Raw genomic sequence first — 6,000 nt, 5'->3', positions numbered from 1 at the left:
TTCAGGGACAAGTGCCATCAATTAGAGTCGCTACAATATTTGATCATAGACCATGAACCTCCATCTAATCGTGGTGGAGATAGAGTTAAACGTTTGTTAAAACTGGAGGCTACATGGATCTATTGATTAAATACCATGGCGCCTAATGGTCTGAATGAAAGAATCATTTGGAGCTCTTTTATGTAATCAGTTATTGTTATTATAATATGTTTTGCTATAATATGATATTCTCTCCTGTACTATGCCATTATTATAATTGTCTTTATGGTAATGTACGTATGGTTTTTTCTTTGCCCCGTTTTCTATGTTTTTAATTTCCATTGTAATTTTGGAGAATTTTTTCACACTGGTGCGCATGTGGGTCGGCGATGTGAGACAGCCATCCCAGGGGTGAGAGCCTTGGTTGGTTGCCTTGCAGGGCCGCCCCATTTTGTGGAGCAGTGCTATATAATGGGCTATTGCAATATGGTCGAGTGGGGGGACGCCGGGGGATCGCATCATGGGTGTGAGACATGGCTGCTTGATCCTGGTGTCCTCGCATGTTGATCGTTTTTAACAATATAACTATGTTTATTTCTATGTATTAACTGTAGTATATGTATGTGCTGTTTGTGACCAATTCTTTAGCCAAATCTCCTGCTCAAACTCGCTATATCGGTGCCTCATGCAGCTGGAGTTTCCATGACTACCCTGACGCCAGTGCGGAGAGGCGGTCAGGTGGTGTAGGAGACGGCTGTGTGGAGGCGGGCCGTGTTATGAGTAAATGCTTCAGGATCACGGGCGCATCAAGTGGCGGGTTTCCATGGAGATGACTGAAGCGTGTGTGAGACGCTGACGTCATCGAGGTGGGACCCTGCTCACAGGTGTGCGGTGTCAGTCCGGAGTGCCTGAGCGGAGATTGGCGCCAACTTGTGAGGTATTTAAGGTATGTTGTGCACACTGTTCAAATTGTCTGTATTGCATCTTGAGAAAGGGGGAAACCCCGAAACGAGCCGTTGGGGCGCTACAATAAACTTCACCGTTTGAAGATATTGCTGCAGTGACGTGTCTGTTTTCCGGTGTCCGGTGGGAGCTGGGAAACCTCACATCTATAAATATATATATATATATATATATATATATATATATATATATATATATATATATATATATATATATATAGTAGCGTCTTGACCAGGCACTGTGTAAAATGAAGAAGATACTGTGTCCGGTGCCCCCACATCCAATAAAGGAAAATATAACAGGCATCAGCGTGGCACTCCGGATAGTAGTAGAAGAAATCAGATGGACACAATGGAATGTCAACGTTTTCATTTCTATTTATCAGAAATTTTGTCAGGATGCAAAAAACAGTGTAGTACATACCTTATATCCACCCCGCAATCAATGCTGAGTGGAACCCACTCCGGGAACCACACCGCGCTGCCGGTGTCTATGACGTCATCGACACCGCGTCCACACACACGGCCATGCGGAGACGCGTCACCATAGCAACCTGCCGCCCATACGCAGACATGGTGCCATGGAAACCAGACTCCTACGGGCTCATGAGAGGGACACTGGGGATGACGCGTCCAACTGAACTGAACACCTGCAGCGTTGATCATTACAGCTAACATATTCAAACAACACCAGCATAAATAACAACAAATAGCCATAAATTGAAAAAATAACTAAACACCAAATTAAGTATATACATGTAGCACAGTGATCGGCTGAGGCCGGGTATCAAATTGCATATAAATACCGTCAATTGTATATCTATGACAAATTAATTTTACAGTCCATTTATGGTTACAATAATATAAACATTTCACATCTCTAATAGCAAATATCACATTCTCTCATGCTCCGTGACCTGAAACTAAAAGCCTTAATCAGCAATTGAGCGTATAAGTACAAGAGCCGTAAAAAAGATGCAACGTCACTCACTGTAACGATACTGAGATATTTCTATGTAAAACATGAAAGTGTGATGTTCTCATTCAAGCCCAAGGGTGCCAATACCTTGAGCCTGTGAATCCAGGAAGATTCTTTGCACAGTAGCATACGCCCCCTGTCCCCACCTCTCATTGATGGAGCTACCCAATTAGTGATGCGATATCTGATAGTATGTAGGTTATGTCGACATTCTGCAAAGTGGCGAGCCACCGGTTGCTCGCTAGTACCCTGCTCAATTGCTGCCCTGATGGCCGATCTATGGGCCGTCATCCTTTCTTTAAATTTACACACGTTCTTACCTATGTAGGCAAGACCGCAAGGACAAATAATTTGATACACCACGAATGATGTCTCACAGGTGAAATGTTCTTTTATATTATACACAATACCGTTATGTTTAAACATGTTTCCTGTGAGAAGATATTTGCAAGTGGTGCATGGGCATATAAAGCATCCAGGCTGTTTTATGGCCAAAAAATTTTTTGGATTACTTGTTTTTTTTAGTAACATCTGCTTTTACTAGTAAATCGTAAATTTTTTGGTCGTGAATAACAGGGCATGATTTGCATGGATTTTAGGCCCAACTCTTGGTCAGATTGGACAATGGGCCAAAGCCTCCTTGTGTTGTTTAATACGAGGTCTGATTGGCAATGAAACTTATTGAACCAGGGGAATTTATTCATTAATTCTTTACAGCTCTTGTACTTATGCGCTCAATTGCTGATTAAGGCTTTCAGTTACAGGTCACGGAGCATGAGAGAATGTGATATTTGCTATTAGAGATGTGAAATGTTTATATTATTGTAACCATAGATGGACTGTAAAATTAATTTGTCATAGATATACAATTGACGGTATTTATATGCAATTTGATACCCGGCCTCAGCCGATCACTGTGCTCATAGACGTGCGCAAGGGGGGTGCCGGGGGTGCACAGGCACCTCCTAATGACCCCCAGCACAATTGCAGGCAGCACCTCCTATGACCGGCAGTGCCCCCTCCCCCGGCCGGCTAGCAGTTGCTGCGTTGGGCTGGCTGGCTGGGCTCCTTCAGGCTTCAGCAGTCAGCACAAGTCTCTTCAAAAGGGGGCGGGCCACGGGGGTCCGTGATTAGGCCATGCCCCCTGCAATTTCCTGTGCCCGGGTGGACTAGTACAGCTGCAGGCTGGCTCCTGGCTGAAGATGTGTGCAGAGACTGGGGACCAGTGAGTAAGTGTGTGTGAGTGTGACATATATTGTGATGGAGTGGGCTGTGTATGAGAATGTAGTGAGGGGAACAGGGGGCCTAATTCAGGATTGCTCACTAAGCAGCAATCTTTTGCTGCTTAGCAAGCAGAACACCTCCTGCCGAACCCCTGTGTAATGTGAATATGGGTAAGTATGTGCTAATATTATTCACTACGCTCTGTGTAAAGTGAATATGGGTCACTACATGCGAATACTGGTCAATGCGCACACTGTATAATGTAAATATGTGTCACTATGCGCAGTGTAATGTAAATATCGGTCACTATGTGCGAATATTGGTCATTACATGCTGTGTAATATGAATATCGGTCAATATTGGTCACTGCGCACTGTGTAATGTGACTATGGGCCCAAGCGCTGTGTAATGTGACATTTACCGCTGCTCTGCCGGACCGATGATGAGGTAAGTAGAATTAAATGGGTGAACAGTGTACAGCGTGTGGGGCCCCCAGCGACATTTATGTGGTAGCATATGTAATAGCCATTACAGTGTGTGATATAATATGTAATTGGCATTATGGTGTGTGGCATAATGTGTAATGGGCATTATGGCACAATGTGTAATGGGCATCACGGTGTGAGGAGTAATGTGTAATGGGCATGGCATAATGTGTAATGGGCATCACGGTGTGAGGCGTCATGGGCATCACGGTGTGAGGTGTAATGGGCATCACGGTGTGAGGAGTAATGTGTAATGGGCATGGCATAATGTGTAATGGGCATCATGGTGTGAGGCGTAATGGGCATCATGGTCTGAGTCATAATATGTAAGGGGCATCATGGTGTGAGGTGTAATGGGCATCAGTGTGAGGTGCAACATGTAATGGGCATCACAGTGTGTGGCGTAACATGTAACGGGCATCACAGTGTGGGGTGTAACGGCATCACGGTGTGAGGTGTAATATGTAATGGGCCTTACAGTGTGTGGCATAATGTGTAATGGGCATTATGGCTTGTGGTATACTATGTAATGGGTGTGTGACGTGTAATAGGCATTACGTTGTAAATTTTTGGCACATGCCTTCAGCACGCACTGTCCCTATTATCCCTATTTTACAAAAATTTGTCAACCCCTGGCATAATGTGGAATGTCCATTACTGTGTGGCATTATGTTTGATGGGCATTATGGTGTGTGGCATTATATGTAATGGGCATTATGCTGGGTGGCATTATGTGGAATGGGCATTACTGTGTGTGGCATTATGTGTGATAGGCATTATAGTGTGTGGCATTATGTGGAATGGGCATTACGGTGAGTGGCATTATGTGTAATGGGCATTACTGTGATAGGCATTATGTGTGATAGGCATTATGGTGTGGGGCATTACGGAGAGTGGCATTATGTGTAATGGGCAGCACAGATATTGTAATGGTTAACATTACTGCCTCACAGCCCTGAGATCATGGGTTAAATTCCCACCATGGCTCTAACTGTGTGGAGTTTGTATATTCTCCCCGTACTTGCGTGGGTTTACTCCGGGTATTCTGGTTTCATCCAACAATCCAAAAATATACTGGTAGGTTAATTGGCTCCCAACAAAAATTAACCCTAGAATGTCTGTGAGTGCGTGTATATGTGGTAGGGAATATAGATTGTAAACTCCACTGGGGCAGGGACTGATGTGAATGTTCAAATATTCTCTGTAAAGCGTTTCGGAATATGTGTGCGCTATATACGTGTGTGGCATTAGGTGTAATGGGCATTACAGTGTAAATTTTTGCAGAATGCTTCCGGCGCGCACTTTCCCTGTTTCTGGTGTGTCTGGTGGGAATGATTAATTCTGAAGCCCATATACATAAATAAGTCACCTTCTATTTAGTTTGCATTGGTGCCCAGTAGGCGGTGATGTACACGCCCCTCCAATGGTGCACCCCCTAATAAAATGGGCTGTGCACGCCTATGTCTGTGCTATATGTACTGTAGTAGATAGGGTTCGGCGACTAGAGTTGCTAAATATATATGGACGGTGATAAGTTTAAAATGTTTTATTTGGACAATATATATAAAAAATATAAAAAAGATGGGTACTTTTACATAGATATAACAGTCTGATGTACAAAAAATTATGTTTTTAGATGGAGAGAAAAGAGGAAAAAAATTTTTTTCTAAAAAATATCTGCATATAAAATTAGCATAAAAACGTTAGCATATGTAAATTGAGGTAGCTTAACTTATTAGCAGGTAGATAGGATGCTGCCTATCTACCTCCTAATAAGTTAAGCTACTTGTTATTTCTATTTAAAAGTATCCATCGTTTTTTATATTTTAAAAACATTTTAAACTTATCACTGTCCATATATATTTAGCAACTCTAGTCGCCGAACCCTATCTACTATCTGCACATACTTTTAGCCTTATACCAAGGTTTATTTTTAGGGATGAGCTGACAGTGGTGTAAGTTCCACCTCTCTGTGATGTCATCATCCACCACCTTAGGGGCGGGGTTGTAGAGCTTCTGCACGAGCTGGCTGCATTTCACATGGGGCTTCTTTGCTATAAAGATGTGTTTTTAATCTGCATTATTTGTATTCTGATTAAATATTTTGCTATTGAAACTGAAACATTGATATACAACTTCATCTCCTGACTACTTATTTAAGCTTTGAGTGCTGCACCTCTGTCCTATATTATCTTTAATACTGTGAAGGCACTGTCTGCAGTAATGATAATTATTATATAACATATATTAAAATATATATTTTTTAAGCAAGTTCTTAAATGTCTAATGCCCATGTCACATCTCACATCAGTTGTTGCCAGGTCGACCTGGGTTGATGTGCAATGTGAAAGGGCCTTAATAAAATGTCCCG

Source organism: Crinia signifera, chromosome 5, assembly GCF_055691185.1.
Source record: "Crinia signifera chromosome 5, ASM5569118v1, whole genome shotgun sequence".
Lineage (NCBI taxonomy): Eukaryota > Metazoa > Chordata > Amphibia > Anura > Myobatrachidae > Crinia > Crinia signifera.
This window is presented reverse-complemented; position numbering follows the sequence as displayed.